Here is a 23,236-nt window from a genome sequence, read left to right as displayed (position 1 = left end):
AAAGTGTGACAGAATTGTCGCGTTACTTGGTGACTTCAATTGCGTTTGCATGCCTGAAGACACGGTTAGTAATAATCCAGTTCGTGACAAAAGTGCGCTACAGCTTCGAACTTTAACAGAGGACTGTGACCTTGTGCACGTTGGTGATGTTCTTCGCGGAAATCATGCGTAGTTCACACACTTTCAGCTTCAAAGCCACGCAAGGTTAGATCGCGTGTAGATTCACAAAGTATCGCAAAGTATCTTGGCTTTTTGTAGTAACTACATAGTGAAGCACGTTAGCTTTAGTGACCATAGTGTTGTAATGTTCCAAGTAGGTAATAAAAGAAAAACAAGTGCGTTTAATTGGGACCTTTGGAAGTTAAATGAAAACGTTTTGAAAGACGAAGCGTTTGTTAAACTGGTGAGCCAAAAGTGCAAAGAAGCTCTGATTAATGATACCACAAGCTTTACCGCGGTTTGGGAGAATTTTAAAACCGAAGTAAAAATGTGTGCAATTGAGAGGTCAAGTATCCTACGATATAAAGAAAAGCAAAAAGAAAACGAGCTACAAGCCACCCTGGACTATCTTTTAAATGCCGATAGCACGATACCCGGATTGTTCAGAAAAGAAATTAAAGAAGTGAAAAGACAGATGGAATCCATTGCCGAGGAAAGATATACAGGCGCCGTGGTAAGGGCACGTGCGGAACGGTTTTTGGTGGGAGAAACACCCACCAAACGCGCGCTAGCTGAAGAAAAGAGGTATGCTACCAAAAAGGAGATAAAAGAAATACGATATCGTGGCACGGTTTCGTCAGACCAGAAGATTATAGAACTGGCTTTCCTTGAACGGTATCGGAGCTTGTTGGGCAGTGAAGCAGAAGTGCAAGATCTTTTTGTAAAATATTTTCTGTCACTTATGCCCAAACTGGATGAGGACGTTAAAATTGGTCTTGAAAGGCCAATAGCAATAGAAGAAATTCAGAAAGCGATTGATGACCCCAGTAACGGCAAGACACCTGGACCAGATGGCATCGGGACTGCCTTTTATAAGTTTTTCAAAACAGAAATTTCAGAAATGCTTCACCGTACCATAACGGAGGCATATGACGCCAAACAAATGCCTATGTCTTTTAGGAAAAGCCATATTATACCGAAAACTGAAGACCCTGAAAGATTGCAGTCGGTAGAAAATTATAGGCCAATAAGTCTAACAAATGTTGATTACAAAGTGTATATGAAGGTTATTGCAAGAAGACTTCAAACGGTAATTACCGATACTGTTGGTGCACACCAAACATGTGGAATAAGAGGAAGAAGTATCTTTAGCAATATTCATACGGCAAGAACAATATTAGAGTGCTGTGATGCGTCATGTGGCCGTATAGCCATGATTCAGTTATATTTGGAAAAAGCATTGGACAGGGTGTGTCATAACATACTTCTTGCATTGCTGGATTACGTAAATGTAGGAGCGGTAATAAGAGATGGTGTGAAAATGGCATACAATCATTGCCAGGCTAATATCGTAATTAACAGGAAACTCAGCGAAGATATAGCCGTGCGTTCTAGTGTCCGTCAAGGATGTCCCGCATCAGCCTTGTTGTTTGCTATTTACTTAGAACCCTTTTGTTTAAGAGTGTTGAGCAATGAAAAAATAACGGGTTATCAGTTTTTTATCGCATGAAATAAAAGTTCTGGCGTATGCAGACGACATCGCGATTTTTTGTGAAAATAAAGAGAGCATGCAAGAGGCACTCAGTGACGCAAGAGCTTTCTGTAGACTCACTGGAAGTGCCATTAGTTGGAAAATGTGTCTAGGGTTTTGGCATGGGGAGTGGGATTCTAGGCCAGAACAGCTTGAGGGGATCAAATTTACCACTTCTCCGTCCAAGTATCTCGGCGTACCTTTAGGATGTCATCAGGAAAATACTGAACGGTGGACTGATCAAGTGGAACACGTTAGGACACAGACAACAAAGTGGGGCGGATGCGACCTGTCGATATTTGCGCGCGCAACAGTTTGCAAGGTGTTTCTCATGGCGAAAATTTATTATATGCTACAGGTGCTATGCATGTCGCGAACGTGTGTGCAAAAGATCCATAGAATTTTTGCTATCTTTCTCTGGAGATCGACTTGGGAGAGGACCGGCAGAATAAATCTCTTTCATTCTGTCAAGAAAGGCGGGCTTGGCCTTTCGCACTTGTTCCTTAAGCAACTTGTTTCGCGATATTTTTTTCTTGCGTGATCAAAGTGATGGCTTTCTACGTACGGTCATGCAAGTGCGCCTGCGTGAAGCACTACCACAGTACATTGTATCCTCTTTTTGTGCACCGCATTTAGCGGCAAAAAGATTTTTGAAAGAAGTTGTTTATGCTGCTCGTTTTCTTGAAGTGCATTTTTCTAGGGATTATTTGTCATCAGTAAGCAAAAAACAATTGTATAAGGATTTAGTTGATGTGCTATGCCCTGTACCTTTATATCGTGCAAAGTGTGCATTAGGACCCGAACGGCATGTACTGAAACGTGTTTAAAAAATGCCTATTAGAGCGTCAACTAAAACATTTTTCTTCTTACTGCAGAGTGGCACGCTCCCTGTTAAAGCATGGTTAAAAGAAAGAGGTATCTATCTGCCTTGGGGTGTAAATTGTATATGTAACAAGACAGAAACAATTGAACATATTTTCTTAGATTGCTCTGATTCAATTTTCTTGTGGGACGTCCTACAGAGGACACTTCAAAAAGATTTTCCGCTAACGCCATTCGGAATTCGGTTTTTGCCATTTGCGCAAACAGGGGACGTGCCATATGATGTTATGATGTTGGTTACAATGCACAGTGTCTGGAAAACAAGAATGGATTTCAGACACGAGCATGTGGATCCCAAGCCAGCCAAGATATATTTTGCTGAAAATATTTCATATGTTAGAGATGTGTTAAAGGCTGTTAACGAGCTACCTGTATGGTTGCCCATAATCGAAAAGTTATTGGAGCTTAAACCTTACTAACCAAGCTACATGGGACGAGCTGAAAGTCCCGTTTTTAGTATGTATCCACACGTGTCCAGTTATGTTGAATTCAGAGTTTTCGAATTCTTGTGTGACGTATAATTGACGAAATCCGGAAATAAAGAAAACAAACTCGTTGGGCTAGGGGTATGGTTCTCGCTTTGGGTGCGAGAGGTCCCGGGTTCAAATCCCCGACGAGCCCGTTATTATTGCTATTTTTAATGTCAGCCGGCATATAAAGAAATGTTTAAATAAACCCGGAGAACACTATCCATTCTTTTTTTCAGTACGTTCCTATTCTCTTCTCAGCACAGAAGTGATCTAAGATGACAATGTCTTCGTTTTTGCAGAGAGCCAAGATGTTACGATAGTGTAAACGTGCCGCAAGCGGGTAAATACGTCGGCTCGTTGGTCTAGGGGTATGATTCTCGCTTTGGGTGCGAGAGGTCCCGGGTTCAAATCCCGGACGAGCCCGTTATTGTTCTTATTTTTAATGTCAGCCGGCATATAAAGAAATGTTTAAATAAACCCGGAGAGCACTATCCATTCTTTTTTTCAGTACGTTCCTATTCTCTTCTCAGCACGGAAGTGATCAAAGATGACCATGTCTTCGTTTTTGCAGAGCCAAGATGTTACGATAGTGTAAACGTAGCGCAAGCGGGAAAATATGTCGGCTCGTTGCTCTAGGGGTATGATTCTCGCTTTGGGTGCGAGAGGTCCCTGGTTCAAATCACAGACGATCCCGTGGTTATTGCTCTTTTTAATGTCAGCCGGCATATAAAGAAATGTTTAAATAAACACGGAGAACAGTGTCCATTTTTTTTCAGTACGTTCCTATTCTCTTCTCAGCACAGAAGTGATCTAAGATGACAGTGTCTTCGTTTTTGCAGAGAGCCAAGATGTTACGATAGTGTAAACGTGCCGCAAGCGGGAAAATTTGTCGGCTCGTTGGTCTAGGGGCATGATTCTCGCTTTGGGTGCGAGAGGTCCCTGGTTCAAATCCCGGACGAGCGCGTTATTATTGCTCTTTTTAATGGCAGCCGGCATATAAAGAAATGTTTAAATAAACCCGGAGAACACTATCCATTCTTTTTTTCAGTACGTTCCTATTCTCTTCTCAGCACAGAAGTGATCAAAGATGACAATGTCTTCGTTTTTGTAGAGAGCCAAGATGTTACGATAGTGTAAACGTGCCGCAAGCGGGTAAATATGTCGGCTCGTTGGTCTAGGGGTATGATTCTCGCTTTGGGTGCGAGAGGTCCCGGGTTCAAATCCCGGACGAGCCCGATATTGTTGCTATTTTTAATGTCAGCCGGCATATAAAGAAATGTTTAAATAAACACGGAGAACAGTATCCATTTTTTCTTCAGTACGTTCCTATTCTCTTCTCAGCACGGAAGTGATCAAAGATCACCATATGTCTTCGTTTTTGCAGAGCCAAGATGTTACGATAGTGTAAACGTGCCGCAAGCGGGAAAATATGTCGGCTCGTTGGTCTAAGAGTTGGCTTCCGGCCACCGTAGTGTACGGACGCGGCTGATATGAGCTCCGTCGGAGCGGATGTAGCGGCCCACCATAGCCGCGGTACCAGGAATGAAATGTCGCAGGACTATGCAATCATTTTGCCCCCACTGCCAACTGGGTACGTTGTTCAAAATACCGTTTTTCTACATGCTGATGTAAAAGGTAGACCATATCGCGCAGAAGCTTTTCGTGAGCCACTGTTTCAACGTGTTCCGCCCACCGAGGTTCTTGCGCTCGGCGCATATCAAATGAATCATGTGTGGGCGGTTACCTGCAAGACTGCTGAAGGTGCCAAGAATTTTTGGCCGAACCGGAATTGACGGTCAAGGGTCGGAGATGTATCGTAATTGATCCAAGTCACCGCGACGTCCGTCTGAAGCTTCACTGGCTGCTCTACCATGTACGCGAAGAAGACGTGCGAAACGCCCTGAACCCCTACGGAACCGTCTTGGAAATAGGACTGGATAAATGGCGCCTTGACGGCTACAGCCAACAGAACTCCATGACACGCACAGTTGTGGTGCGACTGAAGGCTGACGTTACGTGATGATATACCACATCAGCTGCGCGTCGGAGGTGAGCTAGCCCTTGTCGTAGCACCCGGAAGAGCGCCAAGGTGCTTGCGCTGCCAACAGATTGGTCACATAAGAAAGGACTGCCGCGTGCCGCGGTGCAACGTCTGCAAACGCTTTGGACACGCCGTAGAAAACTGCTCGAGGACGTATGCGGCAGCTGCCATGGCCACATTGAGCACGGAAAAATCCGAGTTCACCATGGACGAAGCGGAAGCAGAAGAATGTCTGCATTCTGCAACAACATCAGGAGTACAAGGCACCAGCACCAAAGTAAGCAATCGGAAAATACTACCGCGAAAAATTTGACAGCCACTGTACAGGTAGAAATTACAGCAGACGCAAAAGCCAAGATACACCGCTCGGAATTCATCGAGGGTGGTGCCAACAGCGCAAGTGGAAATAAAGAGACAGCGGGAGTTCACCACAAGAGTGCCGAAGTGGACGCCATGGATTGCCGTGAAGCAGAAGACAGCAGTGCGCTGGGAAAGAGACCACGAGACGACGCCGGTGCAGAGACAAAGGACGCCAACAGCAGTGAACCGCCGACGAAAGCGTTCACCAGTCGCCGGCTGCGGCCCACCCCAAAGCCAAACGTTACGGAGGGGGAGAAGAGGGCGGCTAAGCTGTCCACTTGACAGCACGGCTAACGCACCGAGGGTGTACCCCAATATCGGGGCACAGACTGTTTGGTGAGCGCATCCTTTTTAAAGATAAAGATGGCTGTTAGACTTCAGAGAGCAGTTTGTTTCGTCACTCTAAATGTGCGCGGGCTTTCGTCTAGAAGACGCCAATACCAATTAAGTAGGCTATTTGCGGAACATGATTTAGACGTGATCGCCGTACAAGAAACAAAAGTACACAGGGAGGACGAAACTGATAGAATGGTTGCGCCTTTCAGCACAACGTATAATGTTTGTGTGTCACATGCTGATGGTTTATCGGGAGGGTGTGCAATTTCTATAAAAAGATCGATGGGCGCAGCTTAGACAAGTATAAGAAGCAGAGAGAGCGGACGCTTCGTGGTTTGTGATTTGTCCTTAACGAATTTCGAATGGCGCGTGATTTGCTTGTACGCCCCAAATCGTGACAATGAAAGGAAAGCATTCTTTGAAGAGATTGGCGGTTTCCTTGATTGTAGTAAATATGTGATATTAATTGGTGACTTCAACTGTGTGTGCGCGATTGAGGACCGCTCTAAACGTGTAAATTTGCGCGATCAAAGCGCACTGTTATTGACGGAATTTATTGCAGAGAATGGACTAGAAGATGTGGCCCTCTGCATGTCTAATGACGGGGTTGAGTTCACACATTTTCAGGGACAAAGTCACGCGCGTTTGGATAGAGCCTAGATCCCACTAGACCTTGTGATGTGTTGTGACGAATACGTTGTTATACCAGTGTCCTTTAGCGACCGCTGTTTGGTAAAATTCACGCTTGGGACAAAGGAAAAAATGCCTAAGTTCAACTGGCTCCTCTGGAAATTAAATAATAGCATCATGAAAGATAAAAATTTTTCTAGAAAAGTAAGTGAAGCGTTAACGATGCTGTATGAAGTTGGAAAAGACGACTGGGAAACGAGGTGGGAAGTTCTTAAACAAGATGTTAAATTGAGTGCTATAGAACGTACGACTATCCTTAATTTTGAGAAGAAACAAGACGAGAAGAAATTGCAGTCGCAACTGCAAGCACTATTAAAGGGAGAGAGTGTGAAACCGGGCTCGTTCACTGAAGAAATAAAAAATACCAAAAACAAGCTGGAACTTTTAGATAAAGAAAAGTACAGAGGTGCTATTATTAGGTCAAGAACAGAAAAGTTTTGGATGGGCTAAACACCGACAAAGCGGGCACTAAGTGACGAAAAGCAATATGCACAAAGAAAAGAAGGTAAGGAAATAATGTACAATGGCAGACTGACGAAAGAAAAAAGTCAGATAATGAACGCGTTTGCTGAACACTATCGCGATTTGCTTGGAAAACGTATTCCGAGGGCGAGTGGATTTAGTGAAAATTTCTTTTCTTTAGTGCCCAAGCTTGACGACGAAACTAAAAAAAGTTTGGAGGCCCCTATCGGTATACAGGAGATTAAAAAAGCTATCGATGACTTAAGCACTGGAAAGACACCTGGCCCAGATGTAATCGGAGCAGATTTCTATAAAACGTTTAAAGAAGAGATTGCCAGCGCGCTGTTCGAAGTTATCGAAGAGGGGTATAAAAAGAAGAAGCTACCACGGTCTTTCACTGAAGCGCACACTGTTTTAATCCCCAAATCGGACGATGACATCAAACTTCAGTCTGGGACGTCATATCGCCCCATTACCCTCTTAAATACGGATTACAAAATTTTCATGAAGGTGTTGGCCAAAAGAATGCAGAATGTCGTTCAAAACATTGTAGGACCGCACCAGACATGTGGCATAAAAGGTCGTAGCATTACGACAAATATACATGTAGTAAGAAGTATCTTAGAGATTTGCGATGACTTTGGAGACCGAATAGCAATGATGCAATTAGACTTACAAAAAGCTTTTGACCGTGTCTCCCATGAAGTGTTGTTCAACGTGTTAGAACATGTGCAAGTTGGAACTGTGTTTCTTGATGGATTAAAGATGGCGTACTCGCAGTGTGTAACATGCCTGGTAGTCAATAGGACGCTGAGTGAAGAAATTGACATACTCAGTTCTATCAGACAAGGATGCCCGGCCTCAGCCTTACTTTTTGCCATATACCTAGAACCCTTTTGCTTATCAATTATCCAAAATTCAAACGTGCACGGATTTAGATTACAGAGTACTGAAGTAAAGATCCTTGCATATGCCGACGATGTGGCCGTACTCTGTCAAGATAGGCATAGCATACGTGAAGTTGTTCATGCAGCCAAACAATTTTGTTCCATGACAGGTAGCATGATTAACTGGGATAAAACAACTGCGTTTTGGTATGGTAATTGGGATATGAAGCCTGATGTATACGTAAATGTAAGATGGGAAACCCGCCCACTGAAGTACCTAGGGGTGCCTCTCGAGGTTTATCGTGACAACAACAAGTACTGGAAGGATGAAGCAGAAACAATCAGGCAAAAAACAAAAGCCTGGGGTGGGCGGGAGCTCTCTATTTTTGCTCGGGCGAATGTATGCAACCTGTTTTTAATAGCCAAAATATGGTATGTGTTCCAAGTCCTTTGTATGTCGCGGGTGAATGTGCAGAAATTTCACAGGATTTTCGCCGTGTTTGTGTGGAGTTCAACCTGGGAACGAACAAGTCGCTCAAATTTATTCTTACCGGTCCGAAACGGTGGATTGGGTTTGTGTCATTTATTTATTAGGCAAGTTGTGTCTCGTTTTATTTTTCTCAGTGACCAAAGAAATGGCTTTTTACAAACAGTAATAAAATTAAGGCTGCGTTCACACGTTCCAGAATTTGTTGTGTCATCGAATAACAATATTTACCATTCTGTGACTGGATTCTTGCGTGAAGTAGTGCATTCTTTTCAATTTCTGAAAGTGCGCTTTTCACTAGAGTATTTGTCCTCTGTAAAACGGAAAACACTTCACAAAGACCTTGTCGACTGTTTGTTGCCAACACCGCGGTACAGAACCTTATTCATTGTCGGACCCGGACAGGACGTGCTAAGAAGGGTTAAAAAGATGAACGTAAAACCGGGAACAAAAACTTTCTTCTTTAAACTTCATTCTGGGACGCTCCCAGTAAAGCAATGGTTAGCTGATAAGGGACTCTACGTTCCATGGACGAGAAACTGTCTACTTTGTAAGACGCCCGAAACGGTAGAACACGTACTTCTTTACTGCTGGGACGCCGTATTCCATTGCGACATTCTGCAGCGCACATTGAAAAAGGACCTACGCATCACGAGTTATGGCATTCGTTTTCTGAGTGTGGACAATGAAAACGGCGTCCCGTACGACATGTTCATGCTGATAGCACTTCACAGCATCTGGCAGACTAGAATGGCGGTTCGCAATGCCAACCTTCACGCACGTCCTGTCAGGGAAAATTTCATTGTAAACGTGGATTATATACGCGCACTGTATAAAGCGCAACCAGAGCCTCCTGACTGGCTACCTCTCTTGGACGAATTGTGTAACTTGAAGAAATTTTAATGTGAGCACACCGGATCAAGACTTGATCCAAGTGTTTCCTTTTATCATTCATGTTTCTCTGTTTCCACCACCTGTAAAAGAAAACAGGCAATAAAGAAAAAAAAGGCTCGTTGGTCCAGGGGTATGATTCTCGCTTAGGGTGCGGGAGGTCCTGGGTTCAAATCCCGGACGAGCCCGTTATTATTGCTCTTTTTAATGTCAGCCGGCATATAAAGAAATGTTTAAATAAACACGGAGAACACTATCCGTTCTTTTTTTCAGTACGTTCCTATTCTCTTCTCAGCACGGAAGGGATCAAAGATGACCATGTCTTCGTTTTTGCAGAGCAAAGATGTTACGATAGTGTAAACGTGCCGCAAGCGGGAAAATATGTCCGCTCGTTGGTCTAGGGGTATGATTCTCGCTTTGGGTGCGAGAGGTCCCGGGTTCAAATCCCAGACGAGCCCGTTATTATTGCCCTTTTTAATGTCAGCCGGCATATAAATAAATGTTTAAGTGAACCCGGAGAAACACTATCCATTCTTTTTTTCAGTACGTTCCTGTTCTCTTCTCAGCACGGAAGTGATCAAAGGTGACCATGTCTTCGTTTTTGCAGAGCCAAGATGTTACGATAGTGTAAACGTGCCGCAAGCGGGAAAATATGTCGGCTCGTTGGTCTAGGGGTATAATTCTCGCTCTGGGTGCGAGAGGTCCCGGGTTCAAATCCCGAACGAGCCCGTTATTATTGCTCTTTTTGATGTCAGCCGGCATATAAAGAAATGTTTAAGTAAACCCGGAGAAACACTATCCATTCTTTTTTTCAGTACGTTCCTATTCTCTTCTCAGCACAGAAGTGATTAAAGATGACCATGTCTTCATTTTTGCAGAGAGCCAAGATGTTACGATAGTGTAAACGTGCCGCAAGCGGGAAAATACGTCGGCTCGTTGGTCTACATTCTGCTTCCGGCTCCCGAGCTGAACGGATCGCGGGATCATGAGCTCCAGTGGAGCGGCTTATGCGGCTGTTAGCCGCGCCAACAGGCTTTCGACATCGGAAGATAAGGATTACCAGATTATTTTGCCTCGGCTACCTACAGGTCGCATCGTGTTAAACACAGTTTTTTTGCACGGCGACACTCGTGTTCGCCCGTTTCGCGTAGAGGATTTTCGGGACGCGCTTCAATCTGTTGGTATGCTCTCTGACGTCGTCGCCCTTGGAGCGTACCAAATCAACCACGTATGGGCGGTGACGATGAAGACAGCCGAGGTGGCCCAAAAGCTGGCTGCACTGAAGGAGCTTCAGGTCAAGGGGCGTCGCTGCCTGGTCATCGACCCTAAAGAATAGCAGGTGAAGCTTCGTCTCCGCTGGCTTCTTCATGGTGTGGATGATGAAAACGTAAGGACAGCGCTGGCTTCCTTTGGCAAAGTCACGGAAGTAACCCGGGAGCGCTGGCGAGTGGATGGCGTTTCCGACAAGGGCTCGACGACCCGAGCTGTGCTGCTGCAGCTGAAGGCTGGACTGAAAGTCGACGACCTGCCCCACCAGATCCGCGTCGCCGGCGAGCTTGCGCTGGTCGTAGCCCCAGGTCGCCCCATGCAGTGCCTGCGCTGCTGGGGCTCTGGTCACGTTCGTCGAGAATGTAAGGTTCCCCGTTGCTCCCGGTGCAGGCTTTTCGGACACAACGACACGGACTGTGTACGTTCATACGCAGTAGCCGCGGGGTCGGCGGAGAGCGAGCCGTTGACATCAGACCACATGATGGACGTGACCGAGGCCGAGGAAGCGGCCAAGGGAGCTGGAAGCGGCAATGCGGTGGCAGAAGCGAGCGGGACGACGACGCCGACTAAAGGAGGACCGAATAATGTCCCTCCTCCCGACGAGCCAGAAAACGCACTAATCAGCGTCAGGGTGGCCCAGAAAGAAAATGAGAGCCGCCAGCCGGCTACTGATACTACGGAGGCAGCGGAAAACGACAACGTGACCCCTGCTAGCGCCCGCGTCGAAAGCGTCTCGGCACCGGTGAAGAGGTCCCTGCAGCAGGAGGAGAAAGTCGACGGAAAGGCCAGCGGTGACTCCGAGGCGCCGCCCGCTAAGACGCTACCCGGCAGGCGCTCCACCCTCAAGCCTAAGCCTAACCTGGAGGCTGACCGCAGGCTCACCCCTAAGCCGACAAAAGAGGAACTCGGACGACGGCCACCGGATAGCTACGGAGGCGTCTAGCGGTCAGCTAGACGTTAAGGTGAGCACCATGCTCCGGGCCTTCTCCCCTCACGTTTAAATCAGTAATGGCTACCAACCCGTCGCTTAGCCTCGGCACGCTAAACGTTCGAGGTCTGGCCGCCAAAAGGAAACAGAGTCAGGTGTATAGACTGCTAGTGGACCACGACCTCGACGTTTTAGCAGTGCAAGAAACCAAGGTAGACGGCGAGGAGGAGACCGGGAGCATGGTGCAAAGGTTCACGTACAACTACTATACGGTAGTGAGCCACGCCTTAGGGACTTCGGCGGGGTGTGTCTTGTTCGTGAGGAAGCTTCCAGGCCTGGTTATAGACGGTTACTTCTCGTGCTCTTCCGGTCGACTTGTCGTTTGTGATTTCAGCTATTGCGATGTCCAATGGCGCGTGTTGTGCATTTATGCGCCTAATACGGTGCAAGAAGGGGTAAATTTCTTTTTGAACTTGAAGCACCACTTCTCTGTGCACAAAATGATAGCCTGTGTTGGGGACTTCAATTGTGTATTGAACATCGAAGATAGGTCTACGCGACGCATAATTTACGACAAAAGCAGCGATATCATGGCGCAGATCATACACGAATTTGAATTAGAGGATATCGCTCAGTGTTTCGGGGCTGACCGAGAAGTGAGGTACACCCACTTCCAGGGAATAAGTCATGCACGATTAGAGCGTATCTATCTATCATATCATTTAGTAGAAAAATGCCAGTGCTATGCAGTTACTGCCGTATCCTTTTCTGACCACGGCCTGGTAAAATGCAGGGTGGGCCGCAAAAAAGAACGAAAAGAATTCATGTGGGAACTGTGAAAAATGAATGCTGAGCTTCTACAGGATGATACTTTTAACGAAACGGTAGTGAATGCTCTGAATTTTTTTGGAAAAGACAGTTCTATGAAGTTGGGCGAGGAATGGGAGCTGTTGAAACAAACTATTAAAATCAAGGCAATTGAAAGAAGTAGCATACTACGATATGAAGAGAAGGCAAGGGAAAGGGATTTAAAAACATTACTGGAAAAATTTGTGATGGTCGAATGCATGCAACCCGGCGCTTATCATGAAGATATGCGTGCTATTAAGAAAAAGCTCGAGGTTTTCCATGAAGAGCGTTATCGAGGCGCGCTCGTGCAGAAAGACTAGCCTGCGGGGAAATGCCTTCGAAAAGAGCACTGGGATTAGAAAAAAAGCACTCCAGACGCAAACAGATTGAGGCCATCGAATATAACGGGGTGTTAGTAACTGATATGAAGAATATAGGGCGTGCCTTCTTTGAACATTTCCAAAAGCTTTTCGCATTCAGGCCCGTCAACATGCAAAGTTTCAAGCACTTATTTTTGCAGCGAATGCCACAGCTGTCGAGTGACGTTAAAGAAACGTTGGAAGGACGGATAACTGAACAGGAAGCGATAAAGGCCATCGAAGACCTGAACCCTGGCAAGTCACCAGGTCCAGACGGTCTTTGCGCCGCTTGGTACAAATCGTTCAAAAGCCACCTAGCTCCTATCTTGACCGCAGTTTTCAATGAAGCATACGAAATGAAAATATTTCCACCATCCTTCGGCCAGTCCCATACAATACTAATACCTAAAACAGAAGAGACCGAGAAGCTCAAGCAACTTTCCTCCTATAGACCCATAGCGCTTACTAACTGCGACTACAAAATACTGATGAAGGGGCTGGCACGGCGTATGCAGTCAGTCATTAAGGAAGTAGTCGGCCCACACCAGACGAGTGGCATTCGCGGAAGAACCATCTTCACTAACATTCATAAGTTGAAGTGTGTGCTGGAGTGTTGTGATGCCATGTGTGATGCAGTTGCGATCCTCCAGCTTGACTTGGAGAAAGCGTTTGATTGTGTTTCTCACGAGATATTGCTCACCATCCTTGAACATGTTAATTTTGGCCACATAATCACTGAGGGGGTGACCATGGCGTACCGGAGATGCTATACGAGACTTATAATTAATCAAATGCAGGGGGCCCCCCATTAACGTGAAGCGCTCCGTTCGCCAGGGTTGTCCAGTCAGCCCGCTCCTGTTTTGTGTTTACATAGAAACGCTATGTCAGGCCATCATTGAAAATGAATACATTAAGGGATTTTGCCTCCAAGCAGCAGAGGTGAAGTTATTGGCATATGCTGACGATGTGGCTGTATGTTGTAAAGACACGCAAAGTGTATTGAACGCTGTGAGTATCGTCAGACAGTTTGGTAATGCCACTAATAGCTTCGTGAACTGGCAGAAATGTTTGGGGTTTTGGCACGGGGGATGGGCGTCCACACCAGACCACTTTTCGAACGTCACCTGGGTCACGACGCCAGTTAAGTACCTTGGCGCACCCCTTGATGCCTACAAGGACAGTAGCGAGTACTGGAACGAGCGGACAAAAGAAATAAAAGAAAAAGCCGACCGATGGAACGCCGGCCACCTGCCAATGTTCGCGAAAGCAACAGCGTGCAACATGTTTCTCGTAACCAAGATCTGGTACGTAATGCAGGTCCTACAGTGCTCTCGGATTAATGTGCAGAAACTGCACCGCGTGTTCGCTGTTTTCGTGTGGGCATCGAGCTGGGAGCGATGTAGCCGAGATAATCTCTTCCGGCGCGTGAAGGATGGTGGTCTGGGGTTGGCGCACCTCTTCTTGCGTCAACTAGTAAACAGGTTCTTTTTTTGAGACACAAATGACCGATTTCTACGCACCGTTATCCAAATGAGGTTGTCAAGATCACTTCCCGAATTCGCTGTAGGCACCGAAAGAATGCCAGGACCAGTTCGTGGTTTCTTTAGGGAAATAATTCAGAGTGTTTCCTTTTTGCGTGTTCGTTTTTCTAGTGCATATTTGTGGAGTGTAAAACGGAAAAAGTTATATCGTGATTTATGTGACAGTGTTTTGCTGGTACCCATGTACAGAGCCCCGTACAGTGGAGGCCCAGGCCTAGATGTATTGAAAAGGGTGAAGAAGATGCCAGTTCAACCATCCACTAAATCGTTCTTCTTTAAATTACACACCGGTACTCTACCTGTTAAAACCTTTCTTGAACAACGTGGGTTCTACATGCCATGGGGAACCCACTGCCTTATATGTAAAAAAACAAAGCCTAGATCATGTCTTCATCCACTGTTGGGAAGGAGTCTTTTTCTGGGACGTGTTATAAAGGACTCTAAAAAAGGAGCTACCTATAGATCCCCACGGAATCAGGTTTCTGCCAGTATATGACGACGAAGGTTTCCCGTACGACCTGATCATGCTTACGGGCCTCCACTGTTTATGGCGCGCAAGAATGGCGGCTTACCATTGTGACCCGGATGCCCGACCGGCGCGTCTATACTTTTGTGAATGCATGCAACCCTATGTCGAAGTGCAGAAGTTGCAACAGCCTGTTCCTGAGTGGCTGTCGAGGGTTGGACCCCTGACAGCACTAAAGGAATTTTAATCCGACAACGTCGTGCCACAGTAGCGGACGGCAACGAATGTAAATATTACTCTTCTGTGTTCCGTTTGTGCATTCATTCCTTTTTGCTTTTTTGGTCTTTGTTTATATCATTTAGGAATTTGAGTTGTGATATGTCGAGGACTGGCAATAAAGAAAAAAAAAAGGCTCGTTGGTCTAGGGGTATGATTCTCGCTTTGGGTGCGAGAGGTCCCGGGTTCAAATCCCGGTCGAGCCCGTTATTATTGCTCTTTTTAATGTCAGCCGGCATACAAAGCAATGTTTAAATAAACCCGGAGAACACTATCCATACTTTTTCACAGTACGTTCCTATTCTCTTCTCAGCACGGAAGTGATCAAAGATGACCATGTCTTCGTTTTTGCAGAGAGCCAAGATGTTGCGATAGTGTAAACGTGCCGCAAGCGGGAAAATACGTCGGCTCGTTGGTCTAGGGGTATCATTCTACTTCCGGCCACCGAGCGTGACGGACGGCGAATCATGAGGTCCAGCGGAGCGGCGATTGCGGCCTTCGGTGGCCGCGGAAACAGGCCTGAAGAAGTTCGAGATAGCGAGTATCAGATTATTTTGCCAACTCTGCCCACCGGACGTGTTGTTTTGAACACGGTTTTTTTTGCACGGAGACCCACGAGTGCGACCGTTTAGAGTCGAAGATTTCCGAGACGCGCTGACCAAGACCGGTACGCTCCCTGACGTGGTGGCTTTGGGGGCGTGCCAAATCAACCACGTCTGGGCGATGACTTTAGGCAGCGCGGAAGCAACGAAGCGGCTTCTCGCCTTCAAGGAGCTGAACGTCAAGGGGCGCCGGTGCCTTGTCCTGGACCCAGAGGACCAACAGGTGAAGCTTCGACTCCACTGGATGCTTCATGGCGTGGCCGACGACGACATTCGGACGGCGCTTGCGGCGTTTGGGAAGGTCACTGAAGTGACCGGTGAGCGCTGGCGTGTTCAAGGCGTCCACGAAAAGGGTTTAACCACGAGAACCGTGCTCCTAAAGAAGAAGCCTGGTATGGAGATCGAGGACCTGCCGCATCAGATAAGAGTTGCAGGAGAGCTGGCCCTCGTGGTCGTACGTGGACGGCCGATGCAGTGCTTGCGCTGTCGCGGCAAGGGCCGCGTACGCCGAGAATGCAAGATACCAAGGTGTTCGAAATGTAGACGTTTCGGCCACGGTGAGGAGGAGTGCGTACGGACGTACGCAGTTGCTACAGGAACTGCGTCGGCGGTAGATTCGGCGGACCACATCATGGACGTTGACGAAGCCGAAGCAGATGCAAAAGGAGCCGGGGAATGCGAGAAGCCTGCCGTGACTGCAAAGTCTTCGGTGACTGAGTGAGAAGGAAAAGAAACGATAACCAAAGAAAGCAAAGAAACGGCAACGATACGCTGAGAAGGAAAAGAAGACGGGAGGGCGACTGGTGCCGAGGGAGCACCAGAGCCGGACGTGTCTGAACCAGGGAACAGCCAGGAGCCCCTCGACCTGAGCGGGGGCCGAGCGTTGAGTGTCACCGGCACAGCGAAAATTAACGCACGCACACCGAACGCGGCAACGAAAAGGACCAGGCGGCGGCCGCTAGCAGCGAGGAGCCACCGACGAAAACGACACAAGGGAGGCGACCACTCTTCAAAACAAAGCCCAATGTAAGGTCGGAACGAAAGTCGCCGAAAAGCAGGCCTTGCAGCTAGGCCTACCTGGCCAAACAAGTGACCCAGGCACCAACAAAAGCGTCTAGCGACGTGCTGGACGCGAAAGGTAAGCACCATGCTCTCGGCCTCTTATCACCGCAGCAAAATGGCTTCCGTACTCACGCTTAAAGTTGCCAGTCTAAATGTACGAGGCTTAGCCACAAAGAAAAAGCAGAGTCATGTGCTGCGCCTTCTAATTGACCAAGATATCGATATGCTTGGTCTACAAGAAACAAAGGTCGAAGGGGAAGAAGAGACTGAGAGCATGGTGAAGCGTTTCACGTCTAGGTTTCACGCCGTTGTCAGTCACGCAGTTGGTACTTCTGCCGGGTGTGTCATGTTTGTCGAAAAACTGCCTGGTCTAGTTATTCAGTCGCATGTTTCACTTCCTTCAGGACGAGGAGTTGTCTGTGATTTCGTTTTTTGTGCTACTGAATGGCGCGCTGTCTGTATACATGCACCCACCGCAGTTGACGAGAGGACTGTCTTTCTTGAATTCATTAAGCAACACCTGCACGGAAAGGCAGCTCATTCTGTTGGGTGACTTCAATTGTGTTCTGAGCGCCGATGACAAAACTAGTGCGCGTACTTTCAGGGATAGTAGTACTGTCGTTCTTATTCGATTAATTGATGAATTTGCTTTAGAGGACGTGGGAGAATGCCTGGTGAGCAGGTGCCCAGTTAAGTACACTCATTTCCAAGGTACCAGCCACGCCCGACTCGACAGTATTTACGGGTCTGCATGTTTGGTCCCAAAGTGTCATGGCTATGACGTAGTGCCCGCGCCCTTCTCGGAACACTGCATGGTTCAATGTTTCATAGGTGCAAAAAAGCGAAGGAGCTGTTTTCAGTGGGATCTTTGGAAGTTAAACAACAAACTGCTCAATGATCAAGAATTCGCTAAGGGAGCGGATGAAGAAATTAGTAAAGTCACTGGAGGGGGAACACATGAATTGGGCCAGGAATGGGAACTGTGCAAGCAACAGATCAAAATAAAAGGAATTGAAAGGACAAGCTGCATACGGTACCAAGAAAAACTAAATGAAACGCAGTTAAAGTCTATGCTAGAAAAATTATTAGCTCTGGAGTGCAAGGCACCGGGATTATACATGGACGACGTTAGGAAAATAAAACAAAAACTATAAATTAATGAAGAAGAACGCTATCGTGGAGCGCTTGTGCGCGCGAGAGCTGAACATCTTGCCGTGGCGGAGACGCCCACAAAACGGGCGCTAGGGATGGAAAAAGCGCACGCAAGAAGGAACCATGTCACTGAGGTACAATGGGCGGGTCGCACCGCAACAGATAATAGAGAAATCGGGCAAGCTTTCTTTGAGTATTACCAGGCATTGTTCGATTTGCGTTATGTCGACCTGGACCGGTTTAAAGAATCGTATCTGCGGGCTATGCCACGACTAGACGAGGAACAAAAAGCAAGACTGGACACGGCCATTAGCGAGCAGGAAGTAGAGCGTGCAATAGATAATTTAAACCCTGGTAAATCGCCTGGGCCTGATGGCTTGGGTGCAGCGTTCTACAAAACTTTCAAGCAACAACTAGCTCCATTGCTGACTACGGTATTCAATGAGGCATATGAAATAAATGTTTTACCTGTGTCGTTTGGAACGTCACATACTGTACTTATTCCGAAAACCGACAAAGTAGATAAACTTAAGCAGGTATCGTCATAAAGACCTATCGCTCTGACAAACGTAACTACAAAATCTACATGAAGGTTCTTGCCAGCGGATTACACAGTGTTATAGGCGAAATAGTTGGCCCTCATCAAACGTGTGGGATCAAAGGCCGTTCCATCGTTTACAACATTCACAAGGCGAGGTGTGTACTTGAATGCTGTGACGCCACATATGCACGTGTCGCACTACTACAATTAGATTTGGAAAAGGCATTTGATTGTGTGCCACATTGTATTTTGTTTTGCATCCTGGACTACATCAATATAGGTTCGGTCATCCCGGAGGGAGTGAGCTTGGCGTACCGTAACTGCACTGCGAGGCTACTTGTTAATAAGTTGCTGGGGGCCCCCATAAACGTACGACGTTCGGTGCGCCAAATTTGCCCCCTCAGCCCTCTGTTGTTTGATATAAATATTGAGGCACTGTGTCTGAAGGTAATGCAAAGCGATGAAATTCATGGATTTAGACTACAAGCAACCGAAGTGAAATTGCTTGCGTATGCAGACGATGTTGCAGTGCTTTGCAGGGACAAGGAAAGTGTTAGCAAAACAGTTGAAAGGGTGTAGGGCTTCAGTGAGCTAACCGGAAGTCGGGTGAATTGGGATAAGTGCCTGGGATTTTGGCACGGAGAATGGCCTTCAACCCCAGAAACTTTTGCCAACGTGGCTTGGGTGACAACGCCTCCGAAGTAGTTGGGGGTGCCGCTGCAATGTTATAGAGACACTGATCCGTACTGGCGAGGGCAGCTGCAAGAGACGCGAGAAAAAGCGGACAAATGGACAAGCGCTCATCTATCAGTGTTCGCAAGAGCTACGGTGTGCAATATTTTTTTATTAGTAAGTTGTGGTATGCAATGCAAGTGCTACATTGTTCCCGAGTAAACGTGCAGAAGCTGCACCGTGTATTTGCTGTCTTTGTTTGGGCGTCCACATAGGAGAGATGCAGCCGCACGAACTTGTTTCGGTAGGTGAAGGCCGGTGATTTAGGACTGGGACATTTGTTTGTGCGACAGATTGTAAACAGGTTTTTATTTTTCCGTGATGTTAGAGACCCATTCCTGCGCACTGTGTGTCAACAAAGACTCGGGGAAGTTTTGCCTGAGTACGTTGTTACAACGCAATGTATTTCAAGGAGTGTTTGTGGTTTCTTTAGAGAAATTGTTCAAAGTGTCACATTTCTAAGTGTACGTTTTTCGATGCAGTATTTGAGTAGCGTCTCAGTAAGGTGCCTGGTGGTGGTCTCATGCGGACGGTGACCTCTCGGTGAGCGCATATTTCCCCTCATTTTTTAAGAGGTTCAATACTTACACGCATTTGTCTCGCAAACCATATTTATTTGAAGGGAATTTTCCACGTCTCAATAACTTCTCTCGTCGTATTCGAGTGCTGATTGCCGTGTTATAGTTTGTTAACGAAGCTTTCCCTCAAGTCTAAATATTTTAAGGCAGTTTGTCCTGTGCGTATCATGGCCACGCACGCTTATATCGCCTTCCGTTTCTCTACCACGGGTGCGCTTTAAAACCACGGCGCTGCAATTTTGCTTTCCTTTCCTTCCTTCTCCGCCTTTAAATTGGCTCTCTTAACTACTGCACGCAGAGACAAAGCAACAGCGCGCGCATTAGATCCCATAGATGAGATGAATATTTACAGTTATTATTAGGGTTATAATTATATTCGAGTGCTGATTGCTGTGCTATCGTTTGTTAACGAAGCTTTCCCTCATGTCTAAATATTTTAAGGCGGTTTGTCGTGTGCGTATCATGACCACGCACGCTTATATCGCCTTCCGTTTCTCTACCCCGGGTGCGCTTCAAAACCACGGCGCTGCAATTTTGCTTCAGAGACTTTCCTTTCCTTCCTTCTTCTCCGCCCTTAAACTGGCTCTCTTAACTACTACACGCAGGGACAAAGCAACAGCGCGCGCATGCGCTCCCATAGATGATATATATATATATATATATATATATATATATATATATATATATAGAAAATTATCAGTCATAGCTCTCGTAGTATAGCCCTCTGGGCCGGTTCCTTTTTTTTTCGACAATAGTCCTATTAGGGTTATTATAATTACACGAAGGTATTTCGCTCTCGTCAGCAGCAGTCCCTGAGATAGTTATTCCGGCGGCTAGCTTCCCACGCTATGCGTGCCGCCGTCGCACCTGTTTAAGCTTTTCCTAGACGCTAGAGTTACACTATGTACGCGCAACCTTGAGCGATCGGAAAAACACGTTTTCTGCTCTTGGCCGACGGAAATGGGGGGCTTTGTTTCCGGCCGCAAAGCCCTCCACGTCTCAGTAAGGTGCCTGGTGGTGGTCTCGTGCGGACGGTGGCCTGTCGGTGAGCGCATATTTCCCCTCATCTTTTAAGAGGTTCAATACTTACACGCCTTTTTGTCTCGCAAACCATATTTATTTCAAGGGAGTTTTCCACGTCTCAATAATTTCTCTGGTCGTATTCGAGTGCTGATTGCCATGTTATAGTTTGTTAACGAAGCTTTCCCTCAAGTCTAAATATTTTAAGGCAGTTTTCCTAGTCTCTAAAGCCGCTCAAGTTCGCTCTTCTCCTCGGGCGGCCATTTCTCCAAGAAAATATACCTTCCAACCACTCCACCATCGATCCACCATCGCGGACAACATCAGTCCCTTTCCAAGTAAGTATGAGGCTCGGAGCAGGAGTTACGGCACTTGAAAGTAACCTCGGGCCTGACGAACCAACCGACTGAGCTATCTTTCCGGGCAACATCCATGGGTCACGAGTTCAAATCACCTCTTATGTTCCTTTTTTTTCCCAGAAATTTCTTTCTTTTTTTCTTTTTTCTTTTTCTTTATTTTATCACTGTACGGGAACCCTCCTTCAAAAAAAATATATATATGGTCAATTATATATGGCCACACATGTGCAGGTCATAAATACCAGGTTCTCAGGCCGAGTGCCATCCGTGCGGTATAACCGAGCTCAGATTGGTCCACCTTGACTGATCAAATAGGGCACCATTGTAGGTGAAATGAGGCGCACAACTCCTGCGGGACCCGCCGTGGTTGCTCAGTGGCTATGGTGTTAGACTGCTGAGCACGAGGTCGCGGGATCGAATCCCGGCCACGGCGGCCGCATTCCGATGGGGGCGAAATGCGAAAACACCCGTGTACTTAGAATTAGGTGCACGTTAAAGAACCCCAGGTGGTCAAAATTTCCGGAGTCCTACACTACGGCGTGCCTCATAATCAGAAAGTGGTTTTGTCACGTAAAACCCCATAATTTAATTTTTTAACTCCTGCGGGGGAGGTAGAGTATCCGCCTCCCGTGCAAGAGGACCATGGTTCAAATCCCGGTGCCGCGCAATTCTCCACCGGAAAATAAAAAAAAAACGTGTGTTGAGAAAATTGCACAAACAGGCCTGGAGTGCGGCCTGATCCCGGTGACCAGAACCGGTAACGCACTCTCTCACCAGAGCAGGATTGGCCACCCTGGTGCAGTACTTGACCACAACCTCCTATATGAATACAACAATCAAACCCCGGCCCTCAGTCCCCAGCAGCCGCGAAGCAACTGACCACGGCGGCGGTCAGATCTGTGACGCTGCAGAGGGTGCTAAGAATACCTGGCTCCGGACAGGCCGCCATTGGAATCTGAACCTGGCAACGTTTAACGTTAGAACGTTATCTAGTGAGGCGAGTCTAGCAGTGTTATTGGAGGAATTGGAGGGTAGTAAATGGGATATAATAGGGCTCAGTGAGGTTAGGAGGACAAAAGAAGCATATACAGTGCTAAAAAGCGGGCACGTACTGTGCTACCGGGGCTTAGCGGATAGAAGAGAACTAGGAGTCGGATTCCTGATTAATAAGAATATAGCTGGTAACATACAGGAATTCTATAGCATTAACGAGAGGGTGGCAGGTCTTGTTGTGAAAATTAATAAGAGGTACAAATTGAAGGTGGTACAAGTCTATGCCCCAACATGCAGTCATGATGACCAGGAAGTCGAAAGCTTTTATGAAGACGTGGAATCGGCGATGGGTAAAGTCAAAACAAAATACACTATACTGATGGGCGACTTCAATGCCAGGGTAGGCAAGAAGCAGGCTGGAGACAAGTCAGTGGGAGAATATGGCATAGGCTCTAGGAATAGGAGAGGAGAGTTATTAGTAGAGTTTGCAGAACAGAATAATATGCGGATAATGAATACCTTTTTCCGCAAGCGGGTTAGCCGAAAGTGGACGTGGAGGAGCCCGAATGGTGAGACTAGAAATGAAATCGACTTCATATTCTGCGCGAACCCTGGCATCATACAAGATGTAGACGTGCTCGGCAAGGTACGCTGCAGTGACCATAGGATGGTAAGAACTCGAATTAGCCTAGACTTGAGGAGGGAACGGAAGAAAATGGTACACAAGAAGCCAATCAATGAGTTAGCGGTAAGAGGGAAACTAGAGGAATTCCGGATCAAGCTACAGAACAGGTATTCGGCTTTAACTCAGGAAGAGGACCTTAGTGTTGAAGCAATGAACGACAATCTCATGGGCATCATTAAGGAGTGCGCAATAGAAGTCGGTGGTAACGCCGTTAGACAGGAAACCAGTAAGCTATCGCAGGAGACGAAAGAGCTGATCAAGAAACGCCAATGTATGAAAGCCTCTAACCCTACAGCTAGAATAGAACTGGCAGAACTTTCTAAGCTAATCAACAAGCGTAAGACTGCGGACATCAGGAACTATAATACGGATAGAATTGAACAGGCTCTCAGGAACGGAGGAAGCCTAAGAACAGTGAAGAAGAAACTAGGAATAGGCAAGAATCAGACGTGTGCGTTAAGAGACAAAGCCGGCAATATCGTTACTAATATGGATGAGATAGTTCAAGTGGCTGAGGAGTTCTATAGAGATTTATACAGTACCAGTGGCACCCACGACGATAGTGGAAGAGAGAATAGCCTAGAGGAATTAGAAATCCCATAGGTAACGCCAGAAGAAGTAAAGAAAG

At 46.7% G+C, this 23,236-nt stretch overlaps 4 non-coding genes across 4 annotated transcripts; all 4 read left to right on the top strand.

Moving 5' to 3' along the window:
* Positions 1-3,393: 3,393 nt before the first annotated feature.
* On the top strand, positions 3,394-3,465 carry TRNAP-UGG (transfer RNA proline (anticodon UGG)). Its single transcript has one exon. It is a non-coding gene; the product is annotated as a tRNA-Pro (tRNA).
* Positions 3,466-4,205: 740 nt separating this feature from the next.
* On the top strand, positions 4,206-4,277 carry TRNAP-UGG (transfer RNA proline (anticodon UGG)). The gene has a single exon. It is a non-coding gene; the product is annotated as a tRNA-Pro (tRNA).
* Positions 4,278-9,312: 5,035 nt separating this feature from the next.
* On the top strand, positions 9,313-9,384 carry TRNAP-AGG (transfer RNA proline (anticodon AGG)). The gene has a single exon. It is a non-coding gene; the product is annotated as a tRNA-Pro (tRNA).
* Positions 9,385-15,018: 5,634 nt separating this feature from the next.
* Positions 15,019-15,090, top strand: TRNAP-UGG (transfer RNA proline (anticodon UGG)). The gene has a single exon. It is a non-coding gene; the product is annotated as a tRNA-Pro (tRNA).
* Positions 15,091-23,236: the final 8,146 nt, after the last annotated feature.

This window comes from Dermacentor variabilis, chromosome 1, assembly GCF_050947875.1.
Source record: "Dermacentor variabilis isolate Ectoservices chromosome 1, ASM5094787v1, whole genome shotgun sequence".
In the NCBI taxonomy this organism is placed as follows: Eukaryota; Metazoa; Arthropoda; class Arachnida; order Ixodida; family Ixodidae; genus Dermacentor; species Dermacentor variabilis.
This window is presented reverse-complemented; position numbering and strand designations above follow the sequence as displayed.